Raw genomic sequence first — 19545 nt, 5'->3', positions numbered from 1 at the left:
CCTTCCAGGGCCTGCAAAGAGTTCAAACCCATAAGGCAGAAGCATTGAGGGGCAGCATCATAAAGGAGCTATATGTCTAGTGGTCAGGCCCATTGTATTTCCAATGTACACCTGTCCCTTCTATCTTTGAATACCCCATTTGGGCTTTACTACATGTTGTTTCTATGCTGTATTTCTAAAGCTCTGTTCATTATCTTAGTGTAAGAAGATGTCTTGGGAAAGAAGGGAACATTGGCTAACCCCTTCTTCGGAAAGGAAAATAAGGGTCTGAGGGAGATACAGAAACAAAGATAGAAATGAGAACTTTGGGGTATCCATCTTGTTTTAAGACAGGTGGGGTTTCTCAGGATGGGACTCCAGAAAGTTTTAAATTTTCACAAGGAGCCATTGTCAAGCATTTAGCTGATCTCCTATTTTACTGGATCACATTCAGATTACATGCTAGTATTAATTTCTGGAGGCATATATTAAGGATAAATGATAAGCTTTCCAGATGGTTATAACTGTAATTGGTATGAGTTTTATGTAAATGAACCACATTTTGCAGTCTCTTTTCTTTGCCTTTCTTAGTACTTTAGGAACAATAATCTTTGTTATTGTTGGCGGATTTCCCAGTTTTTACCTATAGTTTTAACAATAACAATAATAACAATCGTGATAATACTTGACATTAATAGAACACTGTAGAGATGACAGTGCCCGTGTCCAGCTAGCGTTCTAACCTCTCCCGTTTTCATGGTGCATGTCACCTACAGGTACACATGATTGAAAGATAAGCCCAGGATCTAGTTTCTCATGAAGTGTCCAGGCCATGATAAAATACATAAACATGCCTTGGACTTGAAACCAAGGTCAGTAATTTTTATTTTTTCACCTAAAATTTCTGTTTCCAATTATGGCAAATTGTTGGCTTCCATTGCTATAATTTTCATAAGCATCAGTTTTTCAAATGTTGCCAGTACTTGCAAAACCTCTGATTTTACCCAAGAGGAGTAGAAAGGAAAATAATGTTTTGGAACTTCTGGGATATGAAGTTACTCTTACCAAAATCTTTGAAATTTCTACTATTTACTCTTGGGCCTGCTCACATGAATGTTGCAGCCATCAAAAAAAAAAAAAAAAAAGGAAAGGAATAAAGGAATTGTACTTTCCTATCACTACGTATGGACTAGTCATTGAATTGCATCTTAGGCATATGAGACAGAATATTTTAATTCTCACAGTAGGCCTGCAATGAAGGTTCTGTATTTCCATTTTTAATGAACACTTTCAAAGAGACTAAGTGAATTGTCAACATCTGTATTGCCATTGTAATTGACACAGGTTAGTTTGTAACCCTATGCTCCTTTCATCATACCATTCTCGAAGGGTGACTACTCCAAGGTACTTGTTTCTAATCACCTGGAGCATTTGATGTGCTAAAACATATTGGAATCTCTGAATGTCAGGTTGGAGGCTACAGAATTTAAACAAAGGGAAATGCAAAATTGTTCTATTAAAATGGCAAATTCCAAATGTAGCTAATTAGTATGATAACCTATGCGTAAAAGAGAATTGTAAAATTAGTAAGATCAGTCTTGCAATGCCATTAACCATATTATAACTCTTCACATGATATCCCCCCTACCATAAAATGGTCTTGCAAATGCCTGATCTCAATTTGCTTTATCATATGGTACAACTCATCAGTGCCACACACTACTGTGAACTCTGTGGTTTTCACAGTGGGATGTTTTTTATCTCTGCAAATTGGTAAATTAAAATACTTTCACCTAGGGCAATCCTGCCCCTAAAATACAATGGTGACCTTGACAGCAATGCTGCATTATTTTTTTGTTTCACTTTCCATTTTTTATTTCTATTTTTGCTCTGAATCACCTACCCTAGGATATAAAGACTCAAAATAACTAAGCAGTCATTCCGGTTAACTGTGATCCTTTACTTCAGAAGTAGGAGGAGAACTTTTGATGCCATGGTAAAATCAATAGACAGCAGGTTAGACGTAAGCCATGTAGTTTTTTAAGAAAGAGTGCTTGTGGACTAGCAGCTTTGAAAAAACTGGGAGAACAGAAGCACAAATTACATGTACAAATTAAGCTAGAGAGTTGCTGCATTTTAATGGTTGCCGTGAAACTAACACACAACGGAAGAAAGCAAAGTCAGGTTCCATGGTTGCAAACAAAATGTTTGGGACAGGTGGCCAGTTTGATGAGGTTTGTTACAGGAATGATGACTGATATGAATCATGTCTTGCTTTAGCTCTCATGTCTCATCTGAAAATTCCTTTCTTTCATTTTGTACATTTTTATCTTGAAGGCTTTTATGAGAATTCCCTGTCTTTCAAAAGATTTCAAATTTGAGCCAGAAAGCACATTTCATAGGAGGTAAAAATTCCAGTTAATGAACTTGGGTCTTGTGAAGTGCATGTGGGAAAAGGAATTCATTTATATAAAATACACTGTTGACCCATGAGACCCTATGATATATGCCATCACTTACATATTTTCTGATTTTACTTGGAGTTGGATTTGGTTTATCATAGTTCAAAAGGACAGAATCTGCACAGGGTCTGATACATAAGGGGTTCTCAAATGAATGAATGAGTAAATGAATAGATAGATTGATGCCTGCCTGAATGCAATTAAGATATGCTAACATGAGCTGACAACAGAGCTTGTCTTACTCATATACTTGGAATAAAACATGACTTCCAGGAGAAAAGCATAAGCATTCATTCTTTCACTTACTAACTCATTCCGATAATTTATTCATTCATTTTACACATATTATTCTATCAAAAACATTTTTCCTGCTAAACACTGGTAGATTCTGAACAGAGTATAAAGTTAAGCAGAGATGGCCCTTGTTATGGAGGGTTTATATTCCAGTGAGGGACAATCAATCACAATCAATTTGTGATAGATAAAGTGAAGGTAATTTCTAGGGCTCTTTAGAAAGGTAATAGTTACTAACTGAATATGCATTAACTTAATAATGTAGCTAATAAGGAAAGTCTGTTTGAGAAGGCTTGTAGGAGAAGGAGTCATACCAGGAACCAGAGATTGTAGGAGAAGAAGGCTTGTAGGAGAAGACTTGCAGGAGGAGAAGATTGTAGAAGAAGGCTTGTAGGAGAAGAAGGAGCCATACCAGGAACCAGAGAGTTCTGCAGAAGCACAGTCTGAATAAGTCCAAGGCATGAGGGAATTTGAGGTGTTTAGGACAGAAAGAAAGCATGAACAGAGTGGGATGAGCTGGGAGAGGCTGCTTGAGAGTCAGCTGGACAGCAGAACACACACCAAATCATTCAGGGTTGTATAGAGAGGGACTAATTATTAACAAATAGTACTGTCAAAACTGACTTGTAAATTTATTGCAGTGGACTTGGAAGACATATACTCATATAAAAATATTACATATGATTGTCAGCTGGGTAGGCTAAAAAAAATCCACTGGACTTATGTCTATAATTAAACTACAAAATTTTCAGAAAGAAAAGGCATTGAACACTGTGTACTACGAGGTGACCTTCATTTTTACTCATTTATCAGCTCTAGCACAGACCTCTATGGTGATTCTGTATAAATTGGCTATTTAAAAAAATTTTTTTTTAGAGATTTATTTATTTATGCAAGAACCGGAGTACAGGCCAGATATGCAGGAGGGTGAGAGGATTCACCAGAGACAGAGTGGGGAACAGAACAGGCAGACTGATGAAATACACTGCTGAGGGGAGCAGCAGGCAAGACAGGAGAGGCTGCTGCGCCACGTGGGTTTCTCCCCCGCCAGCCGGGATTGAGCCCGTGCTGCAGAGGCTGTGGACAGTTTCACAGTGTGGCACTCAACTGCCTGTGCCACCAGGGAGGCCCTAAATTGGCTATTTTTCAAATTGTTCTCTATCATGCTTACATACTACAGCCTCCCATTCCTTTACTCCTAGGAGGTTTTTTTTTTTTTTTTCCCTATTGCTTTAATTTTGTTTTGCTTTGTTTTCCTTTAATCATTAAAACACATTTTGAGTGTTACCAAACGTCATTTCTGTAGTTATTAAATTGTAATGGTGGAAAACTTTTGTTAAGAAAGTGGTGCTGGTGGGTGTTTTTTCCCAATAGTCATCTGCTAAATTCCCTGTGTCCTTCTTTCTTTCATGACTGTGGTTCCTAATCCCCATCTGTGACTTGGCTCCAGACTGCCTCAATCACTATGGTTGCAAGATTTAGGGAAAAAAAAAATAGCAGGTACCCAGTTTAATTCAAGTTCCGATAAATAGAATAATTTTAAAATATATGTCCAATGCAATTTTCAAAGATTACTAATGCTTATAAAAATTCATTGTTTATCTAAAATTTGTGTTTAAGTAGGCATCCTGTCTTTCAGTTGTCAGCCCTACACAATCACACTCTCAGTTACATTTTGTGATATCCAAGTAAGGAAGTCAGTAGCTCAGTTTTAATCTTGCTCCTTTCACTGGCTTTTCCCCAAGCCCAATAACTGACCACTGCCTTGCCCTCTTTTCTGAATGATTTGGTTCTTTACATAATGTCCAAGTTCTTGGATAGGCTGGAGTTTACCTTTCCCTATCCATGCATCAGGGACTGGAATCAGGTACCCAAATAAAGTACCGTGGGTGAGTCCCTAGCGTTTACTTCCAGACCAATCCGATGCCTTTCTATGCAGAGGATTTGGATGCCAATTCAATGTAAAAGATGAGAATGACAGGCTTTGTAAAGGTAAGTTGACATTTCCCTGACTGTCTTTGCCTGTGAAGACTTGTGCGTAACATCTCTGAACTTTTGTGTTTTTAACTGTGGAGTAATAAAAGTAAACTTACGAGATTGTTTTGGAGGTTTCACATTGCTCAGAGTATAGGAGAGATTTTCCACCTGCCATGTTTAGATACTGGTTTATTGCTAGGTCCCTTAATGCTGCTGCCTATTGAACATCTTCCTGTTGACAGACCCTGGGGATTCCACAGCGTCCAAAAGTTTTAGGACTATGAAGTCCTTTACGGGTTTGACTATATCCCTTAGTACTGAGAATAAATATTTATTAAATATATATATATACACTACATATTCTGTTTGTCTTCCTGGTTTCTGGTTCCCAGCCATCTAACCCTAGTCTTCGGATATGGTCTTCTGCCCCAATACTGCAGTCTCCTGTGGGGTTTCATAATCACTTTCCTCTTCCACTAGTCTTCAGTGGCCAGTGAGATAGTTGGTAGGGCTGGCCTTCCTGTGATAGAAGGAGTCCTCCCTGCCTCCCTAGATTCTCTTCTGATCCAGCAGAGGAGAACATTTTTGATACTTCAACCTTAATTCTTGGCTCTGAGGTCCTACTCCTTATACCAAAATTCTCCACTAACCATGACAGGTAGCTATTAGTGGTGCTGGCTCCGTGTCTGTCACCTTAATGTGGTAATCTGAAGCCAGAAAAGACTGCAAAATATGAGAGACACAGCTTGGGTTGTTTATCACACCTTGAAATCTTTCCTAGTCTCTTCTTCTTCCTAAAGAAAGAACTCCCCTGTGGGAATAGTCTTCTGCTCTTTAACCCTCCCTTGACTCCCCACACTAATACCTTAAAAAATATATGATGTAAGGTAAAAGGGAGAGGAAAGGGAGGCTTACATTTTGGAATTAGAGTATAGAAAATAAATCCCACAACTCCTTCCACAAAAATAATGACAGCAACAACCTCATACCAAACTTGTTGGTCTTTTATTTCCCAGTCAGAATTAGCTAACTTTCTAATTAATGTTTAAAGCAGAGTGAAAAGTTACCCCTCTAAGTAACTCTTCCTACATATAGCTTCTAGCTAAGTGAAGCTGGTAATCTGCATGGAAAGACTTATTATGCCCCTAAACCCTGCAATTTTTTATAGACTACCTCTGATGTAAACTGTTATTGTATCTTATTGCCAAAGAATTCCTGTTAATCTAATTCCCGATAAATCAGTGTCCTGATAAGAAAAAAAAAAAAATCCCACATGAACGTTGACCTGCAACTGCCAAATTCGTTTCTTGCCTTTAAGCTCTTCTGAACCTCTTGGAACACTTTTTCTAGGACCTAGTAAAGGGCTTAACACATAGAGAAAAACTCACAAAATACTGTTTGGATTGGATCAGGATCCTTTACCCATGTCCTTTACCCATGTCTAGTTAGATCACAGTTTGTTCAGCTCAGGGTTGCTCAATATTGGCACTATTGACATAGATCAGATGATTCTTTGTTGTGGGGATTCGTCACACTCTGTGAGGATTAGCAGTGCCCCGACCTCCATCCACAGACACCAGTTGTACCACCCAGTGAGGCAACCAAGCATGTTACCAAGCCCTGAAAATTTCCCCTGGGGAACCAAGTCACCTCCAGTTGAGAAACACTAGTTCAGTGAGATCCAAATTAGGTTGACTAGGAAGGACTGTGAAGTGAAAAGGGGGATAAAACCCATCTCTTGATATTTATATTTGCTGTATATAAGGAATTTACTTTCCATTCTCTTCCTGTCGGCTTAAATATTTTTGTTCCTTAATATATCAGAGATGATTGCCTGGAGATACTACAATGTTTGTTCTTAAAAGATCAGGAAAATTAAATTCAAAGAATGTTTCAGGAAGGGAATTAGAATCTAGAATAGAAACAGGATGAATATATCCTCTCAAATTTTCTCTAACTTTTTCATAGCTTCGTCTAGAAACCCATGTCTTAGAGAATATTATATCCCTATGCAACTAGCTTGAGAAGAATATGTATTAATGCAGTGAGCATGTACTATATTCCAAGTTTTCTTGTCAACAGGTTTTATCAATTAAATTTCTCAATATCCATCATGTGGGTGAGTTCAATATTATCTAAAAAAATTAATATTTTTATTTTATTGAGGTAGAGTTGCTTTAGAACACTGTATGTTTTAGGGGTATAGGTTCACATGTTTTCAAGTGTACATTACTATACCATACCCACCACCAAAATCTTACACCTTAGTCCACTGGGCCCCCTCCCCCTTTGCTCTTGACCTTTCACCCTGTGGTAGCTTCAGGTCTGCAGTCAAAATTCTATATGGTAAGTGGTACAAATAGGTTTCTGTCAAGATTATAAAAAAAATGTATTTCCCCCACTTTAACATGTCCTTGATTGTGCTGATTTTGATACTATCAAACCACAGAAAAAGATCTCTCCTGTTTTTGGGACTTTGTATAAGGCAGTTTTCTAACAGTCAAATCTTATTTTAATATGCCAGGAGATACATATGCAAATCCCTATGTCGGTTCCACCCCATTTTTATAAAGTGATTTTTGAATGCTACTAAGCCTTTGTGCTTATCTGGCTAAGGACTCTTTTGACCTACATAATTAAGGTGTTTTTTCCGGTACAGTAAAGTTCATTATTTTCTGTATGTTGGCCCTTTCTATCTTTAGAATAAATAACACCTCAAAAGATAACCCCATAAAATTTGCATAGAGGATATATGTTTGACTGAGAACATATGTTGGATGAGGTATACCTACTTACTACCCAAATGTTTAAACAATGATAATAAAAGAAGCTGCTGTTATGTTACATAGCTGAAGCTAATGTTTTTAATGTTCATTTCCAATGGGGCATAATATAGCCTTGCAAATAAGGGAAGAACATTTGCCAGCCTCTTTGCAGAATTTTAATGAAATAATCATTTCCCTCTCCTTTCTGGAACACAATTTTGAGCAGAAATATAGAATCACAGAAGCTTAGACCTGCAAGAGGGATTAGAGATGTGGCTTCAAGTCTAGATTGGCTACTGATAAATTATTACCTCAGACCAGTCACTGAACTTTGTGAATCTCAATTTTCTCATGTTAAATTGGGATGATGAATGAATAAATATATGTGAGAATACAATGAAGTACTAAAATGTTATATAAATTTAAATTCAGTAATTATGTAATAAGTGCCTGCAGTACAAATCACTTTTCTATGGAGCCAAAGAGGAGTAAAAAGAACCCTTGACTTCAAGCAGTTCTTCCAGTGGAAGAGGGAAATATACAGACAGATCACAATAATGTGAATTATATTGAAGTCCTGTAAGAGGGGATAGCTCAAACAGAAGAGGAGAAAATGACAATTTCTGATGCTGAAATATTTATAAAGCAGGATGCATTTGACTGAGTCTTGAAAGGCAATTAAGGTTTCGACAGTCTAAGAAAGGAGAAAGCAATCCTGTTTAAGAAAACAACAAAAGCAAAAGCATTGGCATGTGGGAATAGATGGTATGTTTGGGCATTGAAACTTGTTGAACAATAGGACCCAAAGTGAAAATGGATGGAAAAGGAAAATTGTGTTCAGAAAGATCACTCCAGTGGTAGCATGGGGTGCAGAATGAAACAAGTGATGCTGTCACATGGGTTGACCAGTGGATTGGTCATTGGAATCATTCTCTTGTGTAGGTGAGGAACTGAGTTATTTTGAGAATACTTTTTGATTCTGTTCCATGTCTTTCTGGAACCTGTGCTTGGGCACAATTACCTAGATTCACAAGGGTTACAGATGAGTAGGAGTTGAGAAGAAGGTTTTGAAAGGTGGGTGGTTGGGTGTATTTAAAGGCTATTCTAGGAAGAAGGAACCACATGGGTGGAGACTCTCAGGAGGGGAATGTCTACAATGAATCTATTTTTCTAAAAGTGAAACTACAAAATCAATAGCAGAATACAGAGAGGACAACAGTGAGAAATAAGGTTGGAGATGTAAGCAGGGGCCAGAATAATATGTGGCGTTGACAGTCCAAATGGTGGGGTTAGTTTTAGACAGGAGGAGAACTATGCCTTTGAGGCAGGGTTCAATCTTCCATATCACCAAATGATCTTTGGACAAAGGACCTTGTGGAAAAACCACTAAATTGGGTGGTCTCTTCTAATTTCTAAATGTAATTCCATCACTTTCCAGAGCATCACACAGATGGGAAAAATAGATCAATGTCTGTTGTGATTTCCCAGAAGTGTACATTTGGAGATCATGTCACAGTCATCTTCTAGTCTTCTCCATCTCTTCCCCACCCAAAGGTGCACCCCCTGCAAAATAAAAACCAGGGAGCTTGAGCCAGCTCCAAACCGTCCCCTCTTTCTTACTTTTCTTTGAGTTTTACTGCTATTTTCAAAGTGGTACGTGAGGGCAGGACAGAGTGTCAGTCTCCCCTTGGAACACATGCTGAAAATGGAAAATAAGATGCATTGTGACATTTTAGCTAAGAGACCTTTCTTTGGCATTGGCAAAAGCCAGCTGAACAGGCACTCATTGTCACAGAGTGGAAGGAAACCACGCAGCCCAAATGTCACCTCAGAGCTTGTTTGCTGTTATATTTTCAGCGTACATTTGATTATTCTTTCTTTTCATTTTTAAGGATAAGGGGTCAAAGCCACCCAGCACTGCCTTTCTTTTCATAAACGTCTCCCTCCCTCTCCCTGTAAAAGCCACCCACATGAGAGCCAGACTCTCATAGTGTAGCATTTTCCTCTTTCAAATTGGTAAGAATACATTTGCAAATGTGTCTTTACCTGAATGGTGTGGATTCACTGAAGCTTATACATATTTTTCAGAAATTGACCAAAATTGTCAAAGAAGTATCACTCCACTTCCAGCATTTCAAATCTTTTGCAGTAAGCACTAACTGTTAGTGCTCTCTCAATTTTTACTTCTAATACCCTTTTAGGAGGAAGATCTTGTAAGTGGAAAGAAAGAAAACGTTGGAAGCATTCAGATCTGTTTCTGCCTTGGTGTTCTCACTAGCTGCCTGATTATAGTCAACTTCCATTAAGCCTCAGTTTTCTCATTTGTTGAATGGGAATAACAACAGTGCTTACCTTATGAAGTTATACGGAGATTAAGTAAAACACTATATGTAAAACATTTTACCCATTGTGATTAAAAGTTGTCATTAAGACCCCCTGACCTAGAGCATGTAGACTAGGGATTTCAGAAGTGGGGGGAAGGAGTATCAGAGTCAGGAGAGCACTGTCCCACTGCAGTTCCAAGGGAAGACCTGGGGATACATCTGGGACCCAGACTCATAAGACCCCACTTCACAAGGGCTTATATCCATGGGCCTCAGGAGGCAGTGTGTGTGCTTCAGGTACTGGGGATGGGGCACAGTACAGAGGGTGAAAGTGTCACCTCTCAATTCTGGGGTCATGGGTTTGATTTGTACTTTGTCATTGATAAGTTTCTGGTGATACCTTTAATCCTTTGTGTCTTAGCTGAGTCACCTATAAAATGCCCAACAGAGTTACTGAATAGGGTTGCTGAGAAAATAAAATGAAGCAATATATTCACAGCATTTTCTCAGGACTGGTCATGTACCAGGCACTTTTCTAAGTACCTTACATGAGTTAGCTCATTTAACACAGGACACCTACAAAGTTGGTGTCATTAGTATCTTAATTCTATAATGAAGTCCAGAAATATAAAGAAACTCAGGCTACCCAAGCAGTAGGTGGAAGAGGCAGGATTCAACAGGCTACTTGGCTTCAGGGTTGGTTGTTTTTTTTTTTTAATTGAGGTACTATTATTTTTATAACAGCAGATGTTTAAGTTTCAGTTATATGTTTTGACACCTGTATATACTACACTTTTCACCACTGAAAGTCTAGCTTGCAGTCATCACCATATGGATAAAATGGGTAAAAAGCTTAATTGTCTGTAGACCATTTGTTCTCATAGGGTGGTTCATGGACAAGCAGGATCAGCATTGCCTGGCAAGTTGTTAGAAACTCATATTCTTGTTCTTACCCCAGAACTTTTGAATCAGAAACTCTGGGAGTAGGTCCCAGCAATCTGTGTTTTAACACGTCCTCCAGAGGATTCTGCTACAGGCTCAAGTTTAAAAACCACTGCTCCAGACTAGCAGTTGGCAAGCTGAAATAGCCACCTGTTTTTGTCCATGAGGTTTAATGGAACAGAGACAGGCTCATTCATGTATGTATTGTCTGTGGTTGCTTTTGCACTACAATGCCAGAGTTGAGTAGTTGAGCAAGAGACCATCTGGACCACAAATCCTGAACTATTTACTCTCAGACTTTAAGAAAGTGTTTGCTGGAGGTGTGAACCTATACACCTAAAAATATACAGTGCTGTAAACCATTACCTCAATAAAAATTAATTAATTAAAACTAAGATGTGTGAACCAAATTTACACTGTTTATGTAAGAATTTCACACATATGCGCACACACACATTTGCAGACTCCTGGTCTAATCAATGTGATGAAAGCCCATAGCACAGAGCTAACACATAGCATGGTCAATAAGTAGTCATTATTGTTAAGGGTTTGGGAAGCAAAACCCGGTGATTGACAGGGGTTCCTATGCTATGGTGAAGGGTGCACTAATCAGGGCAGAACTGGGCTACAATTAATTGTTCCTTAGTTATTATGCAGGTGCTGCTGAGCAATTTCTTTCTGAAGACTGAAATAGGGGAGGAACTCACTCAGGATCATTCTCCTGCTAGGCAGGGACTCACTCAGAGGCATGGGCTTTGGCTTCGGGAACTCATGTCACAGCCCTCATAAAAATGTATTTAAAATTTGGGCCTCCCTGGTGGGGCAAGGGACTAAGCACCGTACTCTGAAGCAATCCACAGCCTCTGCAGCATGAGTTTGATCCCCAGCCAGCCAGGGAGCAACCCACATGGCAAAGCAGACTTCTCCTGTCTCACCTGCTGATCCCTTTGGCAGTGTTTTTCAGTCAGTCTTCCTGTTCTGTTCCCCACTCTGTCTCTGGTGAATCCTCTCACCCCCAGCATCTCTGGTCTGTACCCCAGCTCTTATATGCATAAATAAATAAAAAAATAAAATTTATATCACAGGTCATGGAAAAGCTAATTTCTTTTGAAGAAGAAAACCCAATTCCCCCAGACTCACCAATTTCCAAGTAGAAGAGACATAGAGAGACGTGCCCTTTCTTGTACCAGGGCTTTGGGGGGACTCCAAAAATCCTAGTTGGAGAGCTGAGATTTACTACTAGAGTCTTCGTGCTTTCCTCTCTCCATGGCTAAGTAGTAAGAGGTGCATTGGGGAAATTGGGCTGATCGATTCCAGCCCCTCCTTTTCCTACTTTGGATCATTTACTTGGCTGGTCCTTAGTTTCCTCATCAGTCCCAATGCTGCCTACCTTTTAGTATCACCATTTATTAAAATGGGTGACATGTTTTGCACATGTGTAATCTTCCTCTCTGACCAAAACTCAGCTCTGTCTGCCTTCATTTGGCATGTTAGCTGTTTGCCTGTGTTTCTGGGGGCATTGAGTGTGACTCCATTTTCCCCTAGCACCTTTCACATAGCAGCTTCTCAATGATACTTTCCTGCTTGACTAGTGTTCCCATGCCAGGGAAAGCTGTAGCTACGTAGTGTCCTCGCAGAACAAAAGGCCACTATGGGCAATGATGGCTGCACACTGAAACTGGGCTGGACTTTTTAACTCTTGGCTCACGTTTAACCCCTTACCTCTGGGAGCAGATCATTTACTGAGCTTCAGAGGAAACATCAAGAAGACCTTTCTCCATGCTCAGAGCTGTAGCCTTTTTGGTTTCTCTGCTCCCATTCAGGATCCCCCCAGCTGTCTAGGAATACTGGTTAACTAAGGACTTGGCTGCAAACGCCTGGCTGGGGCCACTGGGCAGGGACACGGACACCTGGCAGGCGGGTTTCAGAGAATTCATTGCAGCAGCTGCGTGGCCTGATTGCTCCAGGCCCATTATTCATTTTGCATAATTGTTGACCTTTCTGTCTGCACCCTCCATGGAGAATTTCAAGCCACTTTCCAGAGCACAGATGAATATCTGAAATGCACAATAGCACAGGAGTCTGTCAGCATCAGTCTTGTAATCCCTCTTTGCTGTAGAGTGGGGGAGGTGAGAGAGGCATATTTACAAGGCAACTCTGACTCTAGTGAGAAGCTCCAGGAGTCAGGCAGCTTTGGGGGATTAGACAAAGGAACCCACTTGTGCTGCCACTTGTGGATGCTGTCTACATCTTCCTAAATTTTGTTTCTGATGATTACATCCTCTGTATATAAGTTACTGATGACCAGATGTACAAAGCCCTTCATAATTGGATTCAGCCTTCCTTTCCAACCACATGGCTCTGTGCTTAGCTTGATCACCCACATGCAAGTCCTAACAGTCTCTAGGTAATTCCTAGAGAAGCTCTCTTGCTTCATGCCAATGGACTTTAGCACATACTAGATGGTCTTTCTAGAATCCTCCCCCCTTGGTTACTAAACTTCTTTACTGACACTCTTTGACTGAATTTGTCTCTTTATTCTCTGTCTTCATGAAGCACCTTCAACTATTGTTCGTATTTCTTTACACTGTATCATATATGCTCACATGTCTATCTTGTCTAGGTTTTCTCTTCCCAGTGCCTGATATTTAATAGGCGCTCTATAAATGCTTATAGGGTAAATGCACTAGAAAATGAATACAGAAAGAATTCTTTGTTAGATGCTGCTGTAGACATACTTTGTACTGTTTAGGACTTTATGTATTAAACAAGCAAAACTCAAAGTAAATTTCTTGGTTCATGAAACTGAAAAGTCTTGAGAAGGCTAGTTTTAGGCACAGATAATGTGACTAGTAGACTTCTATCAACTTTGCTTCTTCCAGGTGTTATCTTCATCCACAGTCTGGCTCCCCTCATTGTATTGAGGTGATTGGAGTAGGCACTCTAATTCTGCTAAAGTCAGAGTGAGAGAGAGTGTTTCTTTTTCTCAGAGGCCCCAGCAATGGTCTCTGGATTATAGGCTAATTTCTGAACTAATGCTCACAATCAAGGGACTAGGATATGCAGATTGGCTCAGGTCAGTCAGGATCTATCTTCTTCAAAACAACAATGGAAGGAAGTGAGAGAAAAGGTGAATCACAAAAAGGGAAATCAGGATAATATTACTGTAGAAGAGAATATGGAGGTAGGCTAATCAAACAATTTTCATTCTATATGTTCAGTCCCACTGGCTTAAGGCAAGAGGAAAAAGTAAATAAGTAAAAACTTTTTTTTTTTTTAAATTTTTTTTTTTTAAACAGAGGCATGTTTTATTTATTTATTTGTTTGTTTGTTTGTTTGTTTATACATGCACTGGGTACAGTCAGAAGCGCGGGAGGGTGAGAGAATCCACCAGAGCCAGAGCGGGGAGCAGAGCAGGCAGAAGGACCGAAGTACACTGCTGAGGGGAGCAGCGGGCGGCAGGAGAGGTCTGCGCGCCATGTGGGACCCTCCTCCGGTGGCCGGGGAGCAGCCGGGGATCGAACCGGCGCCGCAGAGGCCGGAGGCAGCTTCGCAAACCAGCGCTCAACCGCTGCGCCACCGGGGAAGCCCTTAAGTAAAAACTTTTCAAATGATTTAGCACCAATACCTAATTTTTGTGAACTCCTTTCAAACATTAAAACAAAATATACAGTTAAGTCCTAGGTTCTAGAGTTTAAAAGTCCTAGTAAAGCCTCCATTTCTTAAATCACAGAGTTGGGTTTTTTGTCAAAAATCATTTTTTATTACACTAGACATTAAATGTGTCATTCTTTCCTTTGGTGGAGGTATATTTTCTCTTGCAATAGTCTACAATTTTATGATTTGGCAAACAGTGGTAAGGTCCATGAGTAGAGATTTAAAAGATCCCAGACACAAATCTGTACCTCAAATTACTGACTGGGGTTTTCATCTTTTTCTCTTTCTATAGCAGATATCCCAATTGGGAAGGAAAGTAAATCAAGGATAATATGAAGAAAGTTGTATCTTTTTGGGAGAACATGAAAATGCCTTTCCGGGAAAAAATGAGTGATGTTGAAAAGAAGCATTTGTAAGCATACTGTGGGAGGTAAGTCTTAGTGGTACAAAGGTCCTCAACAGCTAAAAAAGGAAGGAGAATTTTAAAATACAGATAGTAGAGGAGAGTAGAATCAGCAGAACAGGAGAACCCAAGAAAAAAGGAAAGAAGAATTTGTGCAATGGGGATTTTATTTTTGCATGGGAGAGTGTAGAGTTAGTGATGCAATAGTCCTTGTCCATATCTTTTAGAAAGTCTTTAGCAAAGTCAACATTATCCATAACACTTTGGTATAAAAAATATTTTAGGAGAAAATCTAAGAGTATCTAAGGACTTCTTCAAGTTCTGTATAAACTTCTATAGTTATATGTAATGATAAAATAATAAGTTGTAAGTTAGGATTTGAGAGATTTACACAAAGAAAAAAATATTGGTTAAGATTGCTAAGAATCATTAGTAAGGGTAAAGACTCTTTATCAAAAGCTAAGGACAGATAGAACCTTTTACCCACACACAGAGTTAAACATCTGAAACCTTTGTGTAAGAGTTCATTTCTGCAATAGATGCAAAGGAGGGGATACACTCTTGGAAGTATGTCTTCCAAATACAGATTATTTCAACCTCAGAAATCTTTGTTTTATAAACCTAGAAAAATGACTAGGTTCTATTCAACAAACCTTGGGCGGATAGGGAATTGAGAAGGTGGTGACTTCTTTATCAATGGTAATATCACAAGCGTTACATGGCTACTTTGTTCTCCTTCTAGTTTGTTTGCTCTTTTCTAAATAGCAAGAAGAAAGAAAAATTAAAATATCTTTTATAGAAGCCTACCTCTGCCTTTGTCCCTCATGTGTCCTTCATAACCTAGTATTAAAGTTATCTTTAGGTTAACAAATACAAATAAACAGGCAAGCAATCATCTCTGATAATTCAGAATTCAGTGTCCACTCTATGGGCTTATTTAATCCATTGGAATGTTTTAAAAAACCTCTCCAGATAAGTGCATTGTACAAATAGCTACAAAATTTTCCTGTTCAATTGCAACTCAATTCACCTATAAGTTTGGAAAAAAGGTCAATTTTGAATTTAAAATACATGAAGACAGACCATCTACCATCACCAAAGATGGTTTTCACTTTCTTTTGGAGGAAAATTACTGCCTAGGAGACATAAACAAATTTGGTTCTTCTTGGATTCACGTTCATTTGTTTGCTTCATTTCTTTCAATGCCTTCAAGATGTCCCAGCTTTAGTCAGCTTTGCACAGAGCTCTGGGCTTAGGCATTCTTCTGGCTATCTCCAAGTGAGGGATGAAGACTGCTTCTGCTTCTGGATTTGGAGACTGGGCTTAAATCTCACAAGCTGGTTAAAATCACTTCAAGATAGAACTGCTCTGGCAGCCTTATTCATGTTCATCATGAAGAGATTTCATTTCATTAACTCTAGACTGGACTCTCTTTCAGCAAGGTGGGAAAATGTTACCAGCAGCACTATTCTTCCACTCCCCTCATGTCACCAATGTTTGATTTATGGCAACTGAGCCTTTGTGAACCTCAAAAAGGCTTTACTGAGGAATGCCAGCTTCCTCTGAAATTAAGAGGCACAAAGAGCTGATGTGTGTTTGTGTGTGAGAAATGGAAAACCCTTTCACCACTTGGACAGAGACTGAAACTTACAGTGTTAGAAAGGCTGCTCATTTATAAAACCAACAAAATTTTATAGTTTTGGTCTCTGGTCTTGTCTGTGTATTTGTGTGCATGTGTATGGGTGTGTATTGTGTCCAGACTGAAACTGTGTTTTTTTTTGGTTTTTTGTTTGTTTAAATATACTTTTTTAGAGTAATGTTAGATTCACAGCAAAATTGTGCAGGAGGCATAAAGATTTCCCAACTATACCCTACCCTCACACATGTGCATATATATATATATAAAATTTAGTTTACCAAACTGAACCTAAATTCAAACTTCAGTTATCTCTGACAGTTGGTCAAGAAAAACATAAGGACATTAGTGGAAATATGACAAATGGTTCCTAGGATACTGGACCCTGGATTTCAAGATCCTGATATATCTCTGAGAACATGTCATTCAGGCTTCATACTATACAAGTTTACTTTGGCCAATGACCATACCTGATTAGCATTTCAAATTTCAGACAGATCTTAATCTCCAGGATTTTGGAATGAGAAATCAGAATTCCTACATATTTCCAGATATGCTTGAAATAATGTCATTCTTAAAATATAGTTACTATTCCTCAAACCATGTGTTTTTAAGAACATCTAATGATGTTACCGGCATACCTGTTATGAATATTTAAACACTGGAAAACACCAGTAACATAATTAACATGTAGTGTTTACCACATATTGTAGTCAAACAACATAATCTTTTTTTTTTTTTTTTTTTTTTTTTTTTTAAATAAATTTTATTGTTATATTCCCCATACAATTGCAGCCCCCCCATTCTGACCCCAATCCCTCCCCTCCCGCCCCCCTAAAAGTGTCTCTGGTTCATAGTTTTTTGTTGATTTTGATTTTCACTATCTTATAGTTATTCATTTTCCTGGTCCCTTATTTAAGTTTTCTAGATTCCTGCTATGAGTGAGACCATCCGGTATTTTTCTTTTTCTTTTTGGCTTATTTCGCTGAGCATGATCCCTTCCAGCGCCATCCATGTTGCTGCAAATTGCATGTGTTTATCTTTTTTGAATGCTGAGTAATATTCCATGGTATATATGTACCACATCTTCTTGATCCAGTCATCTATTTTTGGGCATTTGGGCTGTTTCCAAAGCTTAGCTATTGTAAACAGTGCTGCTATAAACATAGGGGTGCAGGTGTTCTTTGGAATTGATGTTTCTGTGTCCTTTGGGTAAATACCTAGGAGTGGAATTGCTGGATCATATGGAAGCTCTATGTTTAGTAGGTCCAGAAATCTCCACACAGCTTTCCACAGTGGTTGGACCAGTTTGCACTCCCACCAACAGTGCAGAAGAGTTCCTTTTTCTCCACACCCTCGCCAACATTTGTTGTTGCTAGTTTTTTTAATATGTGCCATTCTCACTGGTGTAAGATGGTATCTCATGGTAGTTTTGATTTGCATTTCCCTGATGACAAGTGATGTTGAACATTTTTTCATATGCCTGTTGGCCATTTGCATTTCCTCTTCAGAGAAGTTTCTTTTAAGCTCTTCTGCCCATTTTTTGACTGGATTATTTTCTTTGTTCAAACAACATAATCTTTGTCCCTCCCAGCAAGGTAAACAGAACTACCAACCCAGGAATTTATATAAACTGTACTGCACATATAAACTTAATAATGTTTATTTTCATGCAAACATAGCTCACTATTAGTGGCTAGACAAAGACACACATGCTGACAACATGGTCAACAACTCACCATTTGTCTCCTGTGTAATTCCCACTTCCTGGAAATGCCATTCTGCACTTTCAATTTATGTGTAGTGGATTCCTGGGCACAGTCTCCTAATTGGTTATTATTTTAATTCTCATAGGAGAATTACAGTACTGTTTCTTATTTTATTAATTTCTCAACAGCCTATGAGGAATGAGACTCAGGAAAGCATAAATTTCCTGCTAATGTTGGCAGAAGTTCCAACATAGCACACTACCTGGTTTATCTCTATTTTGCTTAGAGTAAAGCCTTGTGCTGTCAGTTCTATAACATGATTTTTGCATACCTAAAAAAATAAATTGTTGTGCAAAACCATACAAGGAAAACCACAGGGCTTTTGAGGTAAAAAGTAGCTAGAGATATAACACTTAAAATTTTTATCAATGACACACAAAAATAAAAATAATAACCAAAAAATATAGTGTTTTATACACAGTATAATAGAAAGACATACAATAAATACTATAATCAAATATAACCTGTTACCTTGAGAGCGACCTGAGGTTTGCTTCTGGAATTGGGCATTGAGAGAGTTGCAGCTTGTGGGTTACAGGAAGTCATTGAGCTGGAATAGGATGGCAAGTTGTAACACAGATGTCCATGGGAGTGGCTCATAACACACAGAGATGATTTTTGAGGGTTGTGTGTGTCTTGTGTATTCCTATGTTTGCTTCAGCTTGGTACACACTACTTCATTAACCTACTTACAAACTAACACATAAGCAAATGTGAAAATTGTGTTATATTCAGATTGTTCCCAATTATATTGATCACATTGGAACAAATCTGAGTGTTCAAAACAGGTATTGATTGTACACGTGGAGTTAACCGAAGTTGCTGAATGAAGGAGTGAGTCTTCAAGTTCTTCATTTAGTCTCAAACTGTGCTTTGGATTGGTTAAGAAGAAATGTGTTTCCTCAGTCGAGATATGCATTCTATGGGTGCCTGGTTGGGTTGTGTATGAGCTGATACATGTCCTTGATTTTTCTTCTCCCCCCCCCACCCCCTTCCACTTCAATCTAGAGCATCAGAGATACTCCAGGGACTCAAGAGAGAAGGAATATACATAACCCACACCTACCTGCCATTGGGATATAATTTGAAGGGAGTTTAAAGTTCTGTTTACTTAAGAATAGCTGTCCTACCAGCCTCCTAGAGTAGCTTGAATCACACCATTGGGAAACAGGTGACTGTATCTTTTTGCCAGGAAAGATATGTTGTATGGGAGCTGGTTATGTCAATACAGTGCAGACTCTAGCATTTTATATATATATATATATATATATATATATATATATATATCCAGTAGATTTGCCATAAATTCTTTGCTGAAAGCATTTTCACTGTAAATA

Source organism: Talpa europaea, assembly GCF_964194135.1.
Source record: "Talpa europaea genome assembly, chromosome: 7".
NCBI classification, from domain to species: Eukaryota; Metazoa; Chordata; class Mammalia; order Eulipotyphla; family Talpidae; genus Talpa; species Talpa europaea.
Note: the sequence above shows the minus strand (reverse complement) of the source record.